This window comes from Megalopta genalis, chromosome 14 (genome assembly GCF_051020955.1).
Source record: "Megalopta genalis isolate 19385.01 chromosome 14, iyMegGena1_principal, whole genome shotgun sequence".
Classification (NCBI taxonomy): domain Eukaryota; kingdom Metazoa; phylum Arthropoda; class Insecta; order Hymenoptera; family Halictidae; genus Megalopta; species Megalopta genalis.
In genome coordinates this window covers 1,420,782-1,436,639 of record NC_135026.1, presented here as the reverse complement: position 1 = coordinate 1,436,639, position 15,858 = coordinate 1,420,782, and the positions used below count along the sequence as shown (strand labels likewise).

The following is a 15,858-nucleotide window of genomic DNA, read 5'->3' as shown; positions in this document are numbered from 1 at the left end:
GTCGCGCCGACGACCGGTGGACCGATGCGTTACCTGCCGTTCTCCTAGGTATCCGCGCCGCGTACCGCGATGATCTACACGCATCGTCAGCCGAGCTGGTGTACGGCGAAAGCATACGGCTACCCGCGGAAATGTTTCGCAACGAGAGCACCAGCGAAGCAGAGCCAGCCGAAGTGGTGCGCCAGCTCCGTAATCATTTTAGAGACATGCGACCTGTGAGTGGTTCTCGGCACGGTCAGAAGAGGGTTTTCGTCTTCAAAGACTTGGCGACAGCATCGCACGTCTTCATTAGAACAGACGCGGTAAGAAGCCCTCTTCAGAATCCGTACGAGGGCCCATTCCCGGTCGTATCGCGAAGTGAAAAGACATTCGTAGTGCGGGTTCGAGGTAAAGAGACTACGGTCTCAATCGACCGACTCAAACCCGCCTACATATTAGACGACGACAACGACGGGTACGTACAGACTCAACAGGACGAACAGAGACCGAACGACGAGCGTAACCCAGACGGTCCGCCGACTTGCACGCAGGAACCCCCTCGCACTCGTTCGGGTAGGCGAGTGCGATTTCCAGATAGACTGCAAGTCGGAAATAGGTAGACACCATTGTAAAAAGTACCGAGTAAAATCTTGTATATAGTAGTTTTAGACCTAGAGATAAGTTAATTTAAGTAGAATTAAGTAACGTTTGCACTGGTAAGGGGGTGATGTAGCGACCAGTCGTGCGCACAATAAGATCTTCAGTCTTCGTGCAAACGGCCAACGTAATTTATGACTCTCCTTCGAAGAAGCTATTTTTGAGAAGACAAGCTCACCACCTGATAGCACAGTAGAGTCTTTCACAGTAGATGTTTACACAGTAGAGTCTTTCTAAGAAATTCCTCAATAGCTAAAGAGACCGTCATAGATTAGGAGAGTTTCCGAAGGGTACTCGAAGCGGGCCCAGCGACCCAAAGGCCAGGTGGCCCGACGTGGGTGACCCGGAGGAAAGTTTCCACACGTGTCACGTATGACTCATCATCCCCTCCGATTACCGAGCCGTCCCGAAAATACGCAAAGAGCGTAAGGGGCGGGCGGTGAGAAGGTCAAAATGAGCAGCGCTGATTGGAAAGGCCCAACGCGTGGGGTTGACCAATCAGGGCTGTTCAAGAATATTACCAGGGCAAACGGCAAAACGAAAGATCAAACTCGATCATTGTATCGCGACTCGTCCGCAGACATAGTCCGCGAAATAAAAAGAACTTTCTACCACCGCACGCGAGAGTACTTAATTACGAACAGATCCTACCCGAAAAGCGTAAAAGTGTCTTAAAATATTCTACCTGGGCTTATTGCAATTAGTTTTCTCAGAGACCCTATCTTGTTATAAAACAGAGTGAAAATCTTATGGTTGTTTTCGTTCTTTTGAAATACAAATTCAAAGGATCGTTCGGAATTTGCAAAATTTTTTTAATTCGATAACTTCAAAATGATTGTTCAATTTTTGAAAAATCACTGTAAAGAGAAGACTTCGCTTTATATGGTAACATCAAAATAAATATGGAAAAACAGTTTTTAAGCTCGGTGAAGTCATTTAAATTTAACAAATTTTAAATGCAGGAAAGGAATTTCAGTTTCTCACTCCGCTTTACACTGAAAAGAGGTCTTTGATGAAACCGAGGTCAAGGGTATCAAAGTAAAGACTTCGCCCTTTAAATTTGATTTGTAATGCAGAGGTAAAATAAACTGAAATACGGGACCCGTTGAAATTACCGACAATTATTTTATCGACAATTATTTCATCAACAATTATTTTATCGACAATCATTTCACCGATACGATTTCATCGACACCGCATTTCGCCGACAATATTCTATTCATTGACAATCATATCACCGACACGTTTTGATTTCCGACAATTATTTCACCGACACCGATAACTGCTAACAATGTTTATATCATACAATAATCAGACTCATGTTATGTTACGCATTAAAAATATGTGTATCTGTTAGTAAAGTTAATAAAATCTATATTATATTACGTATTTAATTGTTATTAATATAATATGAATAAAATAAAATTATAAATACAACAAATGGTTTACTATATCATTTGCATTGCTGTTTTTTTTATGAAATAAAAATAACAAGTAATTTACTCTAATTGTCGGCGAAGTAACAGTAACCCTCTAATATATACGACTTCAATCAGCTTTAGTCACATCTTAATTTGTGCCTATGATCTTAAAAGTGATGTAAGTCACGAAACCAAAACAAGCGAGATTTTCATTTGTCTCATGTTACGACCATCTATATTTCAATATTATAAACAAAATTGTGTCACAGCCGTGGAGTAAGCAATGACACGATTGTATCATTTTCAGTTCTATCCGCAGCGACATCACGTTCATTTCGACAGTGATGTAAGGTATAAATCATAGAATTGAAGCTCTGAAAGCACACATTTCAAGTTTTCCAGCATTTGAAATCCACTATACCACGGTTCGACACTCTCGAAATCGAAAATATTTCAAACCTGAGTTGAATGTTTGTAAATAGGATAATTTTTTCGTCGAGAAGTGTACATTTACATTTTCATACATCGAAAATGTAACTTATTAAAAATGAAACTCACAAGTGGCTAAGTACCCAACTATTTATTAAGCAATTTTTAACTGTAAATTATGGACTTTCGGAAATTATAAAATGATCGCCTGTAGATAATATATTAACTGATATGCAATAAGTGATCAGTTAAATGTGCAAAGTTTTGCAACAGGAAATAAAAGTCTCACGAATTATTATAAAAAACATAAATGTAATAAACATTACTAGCAGAAGCATAAGTAAATAAATAAATCTATTGGTTTATCGTATTTTTAAATAAAATTGACTACTTTTAGTTCAATAATAAAATAAAAATAAAAATAAAAGTAAAATTCACTACTTTTGTTCACTGTAAGTCAATGACTAGAATTCACTATTAATTTTGAAAGTGGTGTAAGTGATTGAAGTATTTCAGAGATATGTTGTCACATGCTACAAACGTGACGTTGGAAAATCATACAATTCACCAAATATTTTGTCCTATAATAGAAAAATACTTTTGATACGCTTGGATGGAAAATTGTAAATATCTCGAATGAAATATACAGGGTGCTAAAGAAAAGCATTCAATATTTAAATAGTATATAGAGCACTCAGTACTGAGTAAATAAGCCTTAGTAACCATAGGTCAAAAGGTCGATCAATTTACAGAAGATTTTCCATGTGTCCTCCTTCCATTTCTATACATATCTGGTATCATCTTCTTATAGAAGTGCTTACTCTCGAAAATTCCGCATCTCTGACGAAATATTTGACAAGTATATTGAATTCGATTCCGAAAAGTTAATATTACGTCAATCATTATACTAGCAAACAAAAGAGTTTATATCTCAGAAACGGTTGATCTTTTGACCTATATTTACTAAGGCTTTTCAAAATTACCAGCATATTTTATTCGTAAAATTACGTAATACTTGGTGGTCAATAAATTTCTGCTTTCGATTCTGTGGTAGCAAATTATTCAGTGCTACTATTAAGAGACTCAGAAACCTAGCTTCAATGTAAGAATAATGCGATTTTCTGTCACAATCGATCCAATATTGGTTTTCAATCATGTTTTCACTGTTCGAGAGTTAAAATAGCATAGCTCGCTCGAGAATCCTATTTAAAATAGCCTCCGCACCTTAGTCACGAAATTAGCCACTATGCAATACATATTCATCCCCCTCCAAAAGTATCAGGGCACCTCTGCTGATGTAGTGTAAATTATAATTTCTCATTTAGTATTCTCATTAGTATTAAGTTTTATGGCATCATACCGTTGAAAGTAGGGGAGACTGATGACAGTTGTAACACTTTGATTTTAGAACACGATTACACATAAACTATTGTATTTGCAATGAAAATTATATTGTACAATCTCTTACCCACTTATCTGAGATTATTCAGTTACGGTGGTTTTATTGTGCATTAAGGAATATTCAATTAATTATTGTAACACAGCATGACACTCTTTATGTGCCCAGTCATAACAGCCACAACATTGGAACCATTTTTTATTTTTGCTTACGCTATAAAGTTCCTAACCATCTCTGCATGCTTTTGTATCCATGATTCTAAATTGTAGCAATTTTAAATTGATTAGTTAACCTAATAAATATAGGTACTTATTTAAATTATCAGATGAAGAAAATCAGGCGTGGAAATTTCTTACAACCGACCCCGACTGCCGACGTTACTTTCAGACTTTAATTATTTATTGTGATTTATAACATGCTTATTAATGCAAAGTAAATATCAACATGGTTCATACTTTAAAACAAGAAGGAAAAATATGTTTTACTATAATCTATAGACAAACTAATGAAACGGATGCAGAAGTTAGTCCAAGAAGTAATTAAAAAATGCGGTGGATATATCAAGGAAAAATTAGAAAAATTATTAAATAATTTAATCAAAATTAAATATGTAAAATATATATAATATATAATAATAATAATAATAATAATAATAATAATAATATATAATAATATATATATTAATTTATATATTATATATTTTCATATATTACTTTATATATTACATATATATATTTTATATGCTATTACAGTTTCATACAATTAACTTTAAAATAAGTTGGAAAATTATAACAATTTCTCAAATTTATTTAATTATCTGTGAGTGCCCTAATACTTTTGGAGGAGAATGTATGTATGTATATTTTCAATTCTAATAACGAGTAAGATATCAACAACATTAAAACTGAAAATGCGTATCAGCTAAAGATCAATGTTTCTTCAAACTACTATACTATATTATAACTTCATAGATGAACAGTGCTTCTAAAATATTAAATTACATTCGAATTATACATAGAGTGGCACTAAATGCGAAGGAAGATCGCTTAATTCAAGTATATTTCACACGAAAAGGTTATATCGAAACCCTGTGAGAACTAGGTTACGGAGCTCTCAGTGTAAATCGTATGATTTTACGGTGATCCCGAGACCTTCTGCCAGGGTTCGATAGATCGAAAATCCAGGTTGTGGTATCAAGATATTCTGGCCTTCTCGTGCTAAAGCTGTTATGCAGAGATCCAACGCGCAAGAACATCCGCTGCAAAGGATCACGTCCCCCCTTCAAACATAAAGAAATAGAAATTGTAAAAGCGTTTCCGATATGAATGAGCGGAAATGGGCTTCGTCCGCTCGTTGACTCGGCCGTCATGCGCTAGTCGAGCTCGCCTCTCATTGGTCAATCTTTTTCGTTAATAACTTGTAAACAAAACCGCGAATTGTATTTGCACTAAGGAAAAAATTACTTCAAAAATGACCTCAGGAATCCCCCGAATTTCCCGAAAGTAATATAATTTTTGGGATACGTTGTATATCAATGAAACTGGTTAAAATTTAAAACATCCAGTTTCACAATTCATTATTTATTGTTATCTAAGAACTTTTTATATCATATAGCAAGTGGGAAACTAGAAATACGCTTTTTGTCGAAAATACTAGAAAAAAATGTTTCTAGAAACATTAGGTATCTTCTTCTGTGACTAAATTTACCATAAGTTAATGGATTAAACCTTTCTAAGGACTCTTGAAAATTCTTGTTTTCTTTTTATTGTTATTATACATTATGTAAAAATGTTCCCGGAATTTCTCATTGTAAAGTCTTGTAAGTAAGTACCGCTGTACTCACAAGGAACACTCGGTATAGTGAGACAAGAAAGTATTCGAATGCTTTCTAAAACGAAATAACGATCAACATTTTTTGAGATATTAGGAGGATTAGTTTACTAGACAATAGCTAAAAAATTATTTCCAAAATTTTCGAGAACTTTCATTTTTTAACTTTTTTGTTTGAACCAGTAACGAAAATTTAAAAAAATGCGTTTCGTACATCTCGGTAAGACATACGTATGCTGAAAATTTAATCGAAATCGGACAACTCAAATCCAAGCTACAGGCATTGAAAGATGTCAAAATCTGTAGATTTCCAGATGTGTAAAAAATCATGACAAAAATGCGATCTTTGTGATTTTTAATCGTTTACAGCTCATATGGAGGTCAGCCGATTTCGTTGAACTTTTCACCATGCATATAAGTTATATCATTTCAGAGGCATTCGAATATTATCGTATCTCATTGCAAATGATCCTCTCTGATCATTTTCATTGCAACATATTGATACGTCGACTTGTCAAAATTAAGTCGCTGCAATGTAATATTGCCTTGTGGTGGACTACCCCTAAGGAAATAATGGAACGTAACTATTGTATCGACGGACAGTCGTGAGTCGAGATCGGGCTATCGAGCGATCAACTTATCGTTATCAAATATCTGTTATATAATTGCTATTGTGTATAATTTAGTATTGTAATTAATATTGTAATATTCGCAACAATATGTTGTAGTACTCAAAAGTTAAGATATACGTCTTTTTTTTATATCGGCGGTAATTCGGTTTGAAGGGATGAAACCCAGTCTCCAAAAGACACAGTAAAATTTAAGAGTTTAGTATTTCCACGAGAAATTCTAATTATTCTCGTCACAAGTTCAACTACTGAAGATGGGTTTCACCCCTTGAAATCGAATTATCGCGATAATTATTAATTATATATAAAATACACGTGTCGCTTAGTTTTCTGAGTGCTAGAACATACGTGAAAACAAAAAACACTTGCTCTTGTCAGTTGCGACCAGCGTAGACAAAAAAAAGAATAAGTCGACCGTCGCTGCCTCGTATCGTGCAGCGAAGTGGGGGCGTGACTGGTGTAAGGATTTTATATCCTTTAACGAGTTAATAAATATCATACTTGTTGTAAAAATGTAAAATACAAATTAATTATATGCTTAAGAAGTGTGATTAGATTTTCTTAGCAGAATTATTAAAGGTATATATTACACAAACGTTATTCTAAGCTCAAAACTAACGGCCGTTCTCTTGTAAAAAGAAATGTTTTGAAAACATTACAGTAAATTCTCCCTAATTGACCCTCAGCTTGGAATCAAAAATGGACAACTTGGGAAGAGAAGGTACGATTATTCGAGCCTTGCGGCTCGTTTTTATAGTTGCTGGCAATCGATAACTAGATCCGAAGAGAGGAAGAAAACGATCCGCAAGGTTCAAATAATCATACTTCCTCTTACCAAATTGTCCATCTTTGTTTCCAAGCTAAGAGTCAATTAGGGAGAATTTACGGTATATATATATTTAGTTTTATCAGTAGTCTGATTGTTAATACAAAGCTCGATATTAACGAAAATGTAAATTGATGTCTAGTCACTGGGTGTGTCCAATCACTGGGACATTTACCTTAGGATACACGTTAAAGCTGACGGCATTATGACGGTTCCACGTCATGGGAGGAGTACTAAATCCAATTCGAGATAGTCGCGAATATAAACGGTTGGGACGGGGCGAGGACAGCTACCGTCTCAGTCGCTTCGCTAGATGATTCAGCTCGGGAAGTATTAACTTCTCTTCCCGCTGATAACTATTTTGTCTCCCGCGAGATAGTTTCGGCATTTAAATTCCGTTTTGGACATAAAAATTTTATCAAATTGAATTATGTCCTGTTTCAAACGTGCAAACAGCGGCAAGGGGGGTCAATTTCTGCTCTAGCCACAGGAATTGAGAGATTGACGCAATCCGCGTTTTCGGAATATCCAATTGATGTTCGGGATCATATATAAAATATGGTTTTTAAAGAGAAAGCTCCAATGTGCAAACCTGGGATAGTGGAGTCAGTTACTGTGGTGTGAACAATTACTGTCTCTTTGGTTTGTTTTCGGGCGTCATTAACTTTATATTTATCGAATACGACGAATTAAATGTTTTCATGCAAAAATAGACAAAACAAAAGAATAAAAAACTTTCATATGCCTTACTCGATAAACACAAAGTTAATTATGTCAGTAAACAAACCAAAGGCATAGCAATGTGTGTAGCAATATGTCGCAATACAAATTTTCCAATGTTTTAAAATGTTCCAAACGTTTCAAACTGTAGCATTGTTTATGAAAAGCATATGTTTCGTTTCCCACCCATTATATCATCTAAGTAAGTAATGTGAATTTTTAAAAGGTTCAAAATTTATTGCGTGAATATTTTTTGAAGTCACTATAATTCTTAACACTTAATAATTCTACACTAAATAATTCTAATTCTCGATAAACTATCTGTTGTATTTGATTCTTAGCTAAATAATAAAAACGTAGAAAATTAAGCTTTCACTACAAAATAAAATAGAAATACGAAGTTAGGGTCACTCACGTCCCCAGCATGCCAGTGAAGGATTAAGAATACTTAACCATACAGCGTGATGTGTAAAACAGAATATTTCTTGAAATTAATTCTGTAGAAATCAAATAAGGTACAATCTTTTTCGTTTACGCAATACTCACTGTAATAATGTAGTACTAACATAAATTTATATAAACATATATGTAGTGTTTGTTTCACTTTACCCAGAAGTATAAGAGAAAAAACCAAAACAGAATATAAAAAAGAAACAAAATCAGTAATATACAGGGTGGACCACGTAAAGTGAGCTGAATTTATTCTGATGCTAATGGTTCGACGAGAAACTTTTTGTGCTAAAATAACATGGTTTTCTTTCTTTCCGAAGTTATCAAGGTTTTTTTATACGTAGACCTAGCGTATACTGATTGTACGATATTACTCTTCAATAAAACCAAATAAAACCAAACGTGTAGCAGAATCTTTTTAAGTATAACAAATTTAACAGGATTTCCAGTTAGAAACGAATAGAGAATAAAAATGTCGAGTTGCAGGTTAAGGATTAAGAAAAAATCGGACGAGACAAGAGGAATGTGAAATGAAGGAGCTGAGTAATGGAAGGGATTGAATAGGTCGAGAGGTAGGAGAAGATAAGAAACTAGACAGCTATACACCTAGCGGTATAACGAGAACTAGGAAGAGAATCACGAGTGGCAAAGAAGAACCAATAGTTTATGTGGAGAAAAGGGGAGAAATTGTCTAAAATTATCTGGGCATCATGTCTGGTATTATGTTGCAATTTACTGTTTTATTGCCATTTTTTAAATAGTGAATGTAACATGTATTGATAAGGATATTATAAATATCCCGAATATAATAATCATGCGTATGCATTTGCACCTGGTTACAATCGTTATCTTGTCAAACAAAGCAGTAATATACGATTGGATATTTTAGATAATGAAAGTTACAATTTTTGATAAATTCTCGGAACGTGATAAACGTGATAAACAATAAATTTCAATGAAACTGTTATTTATAGCTTATTGTATACCTTATACACTGTGGTGCATAATTTTAATATCAGATCAATTTTGAAATATTTCTGGTTTTTGGACAATGGTACATAAAAGTCAATCATATTGGATAACGTAATGGATTGAACTTAAAGGTGTTGTAAAATATTTCGGGCATTAATGTTAGATACAGTCGGTATACAAAGTATTAGTGCACCTTTTTATAATTGCAATTGGTGGTCATGATAAAAGAATTAAGAAATTATGTTTCTTCAACTGTTTTATCCAGGCCTATAATGAAAATTTAAAAAATGCATTTTGTATATTTCGTTAACTTATATATGATGGCGGTCATATATTTAAGACCACTTGAAAAAAGGTGTAGCTTTTTCGAAACTGGATTAAATGATATATTTTAGATGATCAAGAGTCTACTAAACAATGACTAAAATGCTGTTTTAAATTTTGATATTACTTGGAACGCCAAAAGAAAATAGAAAAAACTCTCGTTCTTTAATAACTTTCTTATCTGAGTCTTTTTTTGAGGTATTTAGATTTTTGCCGCCCTAGGCTAATACATTTTTGCCGTCTCGCAATGACAAGGAAAGATAAGAGGAAGGATAATCGTAATCATAGATACATATCATTTATTATATAAATCTTGTTCCCCGTCCTCACAAGATGTCAATTTCCATCAAGTGATTCATAATATAATATATAGGAAATAATTAATAGTTTTCGTTTAATTCGTAATAATCAAATGTAAAACAGCTTAAAGTCACATAATTTTTTACTGTATACAGAAAAACTTAAAGCGGGATTTTCCTCAAATACTCAGCTACCAACGCCCTAGGCTATAGCCTATTTAGCTTATACCTAAATCCGCCTCTGTTCGTAGATCTCGGTAACATATACATATGTATGCATGGTAAGAATTGCATCGAAATCGGATAAACTTGATATGAACTGCAAACGATTCAAAAGATTACGGAGATCGCAGTTTCGTCACGATTTTTGATACTTTCGACCAATAACTGTTAGAATTTTGCAGCTTTTTTAATCTTTGAATATTTATAACTTGACTCTGCATTAACCGGTTTAGATGACATTTTTAACATGCATGTAACTTACCGAGACCTACAGAACGCACTGTTTCGTATATATACACTCATACACGAAAGTATTCGAACGCTGCGTTTGTTGCGTCGGCGTTCTACAGTGCGTGTTGAATTTCTTAACAGAAACTAACTGAACTCCACTGAATGTTCAGAGGATTCCGAAGTTTCTAAAACAAATATCGTTTAACTTGGCTGCATGAATGCCACAACAGTTTGAATAGCTTGAAACGGTATACACTCATACACGAAAGTATTCGAACCCTTAACATTCACTTAATAAAATATATGTGTTAAACTGAAGCATTTGATATAATACGACACATACAACCATAACGGATGGATCTTAAGACTGCGTAAGCAAAATTAGAAAATAATTCAACAACATATAGCGTTTTTACAGTACATTTATTGTAAACACGTACCAGAAATGGCTCACAGAAGTATTCGAACGAAACAATTAATAGTTATTTAAATTGAACGATTAAAGTTTTTAACAGGAAGTTGATCCACCTTTTACTTTTGTAACAGCCCTAAGTCTGTTATCCATTGAGTGGACCAACTTAGAAGTGACATTTGCATGTATTGATTGCTATATTTCAATAATATTTCGTCTTAACACTTCTTTCGAAGTAATAACCGTATTTCTTAATCGTTTTTCTACTTCATCTCATCAATGTTCAATGGGGTTTAAATCAGAACATTCTATAATACCCATTCTTTGACTATTTTAGCGGTATGCTTCGGATCATTGTCAGTCTGAAACCAATAATCGCTAGGTGAATTCAATTTTGATACACTGCTTTTTAAATTTTTTTGCAAAATTTTTAAGTATTTCGAATGTCCATTATCCCATCGATGAACACAAGGTTTCCCACCCCACTAGATGCCATGCAGTCCTAAACTAATACAGATCCATCATTATGTTTTATAGTCGGTCGTAGATTTCGCGGTCCTAATCCTGTGTCCTTTTTCCTCCAAACACTTTTACGTCCATCGCTACCAAAAACGTTAAATTTACTCTCATCAGAGAATAATACTTTGTCCCAGAATGAATTATTTTCATAAATAAATTTTTCGGCGAATTTTAAACGTACAATTTTACTTTTCTTGCTAATAAATGGCTTTCTTCTTGGAACACACAGAATTAGAACCGCGAAATTTACGGCCGACTATAAAACATAATGGTGAATCTGTATTAGTTTGGGGCTGCATGGCATCTAGTGGAGTGGGAAACCTTGTGTTCATCGATGGGATAATGGACATTCGAAATACTTAAAAATTTTGCAAAAAATTTAAAAAGCAGTGTATCAAAATTGAATTCACCTAGCGATTATTGGTTTCAGACTGACAATGATCCGAAGCATACCGCTAAAATAGTCAAAGAATGGGTATTATAGAATGTTCTGATTTAAATCCCATTGAACATTGATGAGATGAAGTAGAAAAATGATTAAGAAATACGGTTATTACTTCGAAAGAAGTGTTAAAACGAAATATTATTGAAATATGGCAATCAATAGATGCAAATGTCACTTCTAAGTTGGTCCACTCAATGGATAACAGACTTAGGGCTGTTACAAAAGTAAAAGGTGGATCAACTTCCTGTTAAAACCTTTAATCGTTGAATTTAAATAACTATTAATTGTTTCGTTCGGATACTTTTGTGAGCCATTTCTGGTACGTGTTTACAATAAATGTACTGTAAAAACGCTATATGTTGTTGAATTATTTTCTAATTTTGCTTACGCAGTCTTAAGATCCATCCGTTATGGTTGTATGTGTCGTATTATATCAAATGCTTCAGTTTAACACATATATTTTATTAAGTGAATGTTAAGCGTTCGAATACTTTCGTGTATGAGTGTATACCGTTTCAAGCTATTCAAACTGTTGTGGCATTCATGCAGCCAAGTTAAACGATATTTGTTTTAGAAACTTCGGAATCCTCTGAACATTCAGTGGAGTTCAGTTAGTTTCTGTTAAGAAATTCAACACGCACTGTAGAACGCCGACGCAACAAACTTGGGATCAAATCCTCGTCCACGGCAACCTCCTTACGAGACACAAGCTGATCAGTCCACCCACCGTGAATCTCATGAGGTGCGTGGTGAGCAACGCGGAGTGACGGTCGGTCGCCGACTTTATCATTTATTACAATCTATAAATGATCTACAATAAATATTTCTAATGCGTTTTCAACATAAAAATGTTTCTTCACTTTCGGTTAGTTTCGATTTAAAAATGTCCAGATGTTATTTGTACTTTGGTTACATACACTATTATAGCATAACAATTATATGTATATTATATTAATCAGATGATCAATTCTTGAAAGCTCTATCAATTTATCATAGGAATTTCACACAATTTTCTCTTGTTTTACTTACATTGTCACTTATCCTGAAACATACGATATAAATAAAAATAACTACTCGATTACTGTTAGTAATCGATGGATTACCACATTATCACAAATCATAATAATATGTTAAAAGTTAAAAAGCATACAATATCACAGCAACTTGTTTAATACTGTAAGTTTCGCTTACGTAAGAGATTACAATATAAACAACTTTTGAGTATCGGAATATGATTACGGTATCATACTATTTACGGATAAATAGTATTAAAAAATGTATGTATCAACAAATTGATGAACACAAAAGTAAAACCCAAAAATGTAAATATCGTCAAATACGACGGATAATATTAATTATGATTTCGAATAATTGTGTGTGCCTTTCATTAACAGTGTTACAGATATATTCGGGTAATTAGGTATTTTAAAATGAAGATTTACTGAAAGTGTTAGAAGACTCCAATTACCGAACAAGTATTGCAATATAGTAACTCCAATTAGGTAACAAGATCGAGACACAAAACTTACCGCGGAGATTGTTAAAGATTGGTCGCTACAGAACACATTCCAAACCAATTAAATTCTCCTGCACAGTCTCCCAACTTCAACCCGTAACCGGTATTGTCCCACTTTTGTTACATAAGCGGTGTTGCAGAGTCCGAGAGACTCCTCAACAAAGTGATTCGATATTATTAAACTTTTAGTTTCTAATACAAACTGGCATCGAGCATATTTTCTTCATTTATTTGAGAAAATACTTCTTGTGTGTACATCCCCAGACACTACGACACCGGTTATGTGCCAAGGTAATTAAAAATTCTTGGGAACCATTAGATTCAAAGTAACGAAAAATTAATATTTACAAGGAAAACCTTTTGAAACATATACAATGGTAAATAAATTTATTGAATGATATTCGATTATAAACAATTTCTAACAGTTTAGTTGCATCAAGGCAATTATCTATTGCAATTGAAGTTTAAAGCGGACAAATAGAATATTATATGCAGAACTCTATTAATTAATAAAGAAAAATCTGTTTTAGTTACTCACATATTCTCACTTTTCATTCGTATTTTTACATTAATTTGCATCTTTAATCTCTTCACTTTATTTGATATATAGTTTTCAATTTTGCACTTTGTTTAAAAATTTTGTGTTTCCAAGATATACGTATAGTATGATATATACTCTTTTGACCATCAATGTACGTATATGTAACGTACGGAGAATCTTCTCACGAATTTTCTATATTCCTTTCTGAAGGCATGCGTCAGGCTGGCGCCAGCCAGCCGGGGGTGCATTTGTATATCGTGAGTCGAGTACCTCCGAGGGGGTACCACGACGAACGTTTTGGAATCGGACCACATAGGAACGCCCTCACCACCATTTTTCCACAAAAATCTCACTATATAAAGGGCTCAAACGCGACCGGGATTTGGGCTAGTTTCGAGACATTCGTCGAGGCGTAAACATTAGTAAGATCGAGTTCAATTCTCCTTCGAGCAATCTCCGAGGTAACAACCTAAAGTCAGAAGCCCCTGCCGGTTCAGTGCGAGAAACTGAGAGCGCGTTAGAGTCCGCGAACGCTCACTTACAATTGTTAAAACTCAACGCGTAATAAATTAGTTTCTACCAGTTCTCTTTCGTTTCTAGTTGAATCATTTCCATCTCCCGTTTCAAACCAGTAGTTGGTATAACCCACCAAGATATATCTTAACCGCTCGAGGTAATATCTTTATTTCTTTTCTAACAAAGTTACGAGGCACCCTAATACCAATTTCTCCAAACACCTTATCCTAACCTTAAAGGTAGCCACCCGTGTCGAAGTAAACATCGGCTGGTCTACGCACCTCATCCAAAAATTCCAATTGCATGCAACCTCCGGCCACCCAAACTGCCTGGCCCTCGGCTCGTAACACATAATATATGATCTTCTCGTATTCATTGAATTTGCATTGAATTCAATTTTTATAATTGGAATAATGGAATTTTACATATTCCACTGCTTTACCTTTTCACAGTTAAAATACAAAAAATAATTCAATTCGGAAATTTGACTTCTTGTTAAAATTACATTTCACCACAGTATAATAAGTACATACATGTATATAGATTCAATGAAGATTTGCATACATTTAGACGAATTTATTTTTATGCGCACAAGCTATTCCATAAAAACACAATTCATGTCATAATGTAAATACAATACTAAATACATAAATAGGTAACATAATAGGTTCATCATAAATTCCATGGGGTTTCACGCACCTCAGGTCTCACTTTCACAAATTCGTTAGAACTGTATTCTGCAACGGCTTCCTTACTCCTCTGATAACCTATAATTTTAAACGGGATAGTAACGCTATCAGTTAATTAATACTATATATAATAAAAATTTATAAATACTATAAATAATACTAAAAATATTAGTACTATACAAAATAAATGAATATAATAATGTAATATTACATTAATTACTGTATTATATTATATAAGTATATTAATATTACAATTGCAGAGATACAAATGTAATTGTTGTACAGCAGTGTGATTTCGGTGTTTCTCATGGTGGAGGGGATAATGACGTGCTGCTATTATAGCAGCCCTCTCCTGCTCCCAACCGTGAAAAGCACTGAAATCTCACTATATCTAGCAACACTGTCCAGACTCACTCTCAGTGTAATCAGAAAAAATAACTACGCAAGACGACGCATGCACGGTAGTCCCGCACAGCGGCGTGGTGCGTCTACCAAGCGTAATTACAATTCTGAACTACGATCGGACAGAGGCGCTACGTAACGTCGCCATCGTAGTTCAGAATTACAATCTTCATCACCTCATCATTCACCTCGAGTCTAGAATTTCAAGAGACCTCATCTCAGTAGACAAGGATAACAAATGATTGCAGAGAAAAGGAAAGAGGCGAATAAATAATCGGACACATAAATATTTGGGCACCATTTAAATTGGAATAGCGTTCTTAAAATTTTACCAAGTAACTTTCTTTAGATGGTATGACTAGTCCCCCAGTCTCGCATAACGAAAATTTAATATACAGGGTGTCCCGAAAATGTCTCGTAATCCGGAAAT

General features: G+C 34.3%; 1 pseudogene; it reads right to left on the bottom strand.

Moving 5' to 3' along the window:
- Positions 1–15,609, bottom strand: part of LOC143260555 (tyrosine aminotransferase-like) — a 50,465-nt pseudogene extending 34,856 nt beyond the window's left edge.
- Between the last annotated feature and the right edge of the window lie 249 nt (positions 15,610–15,858).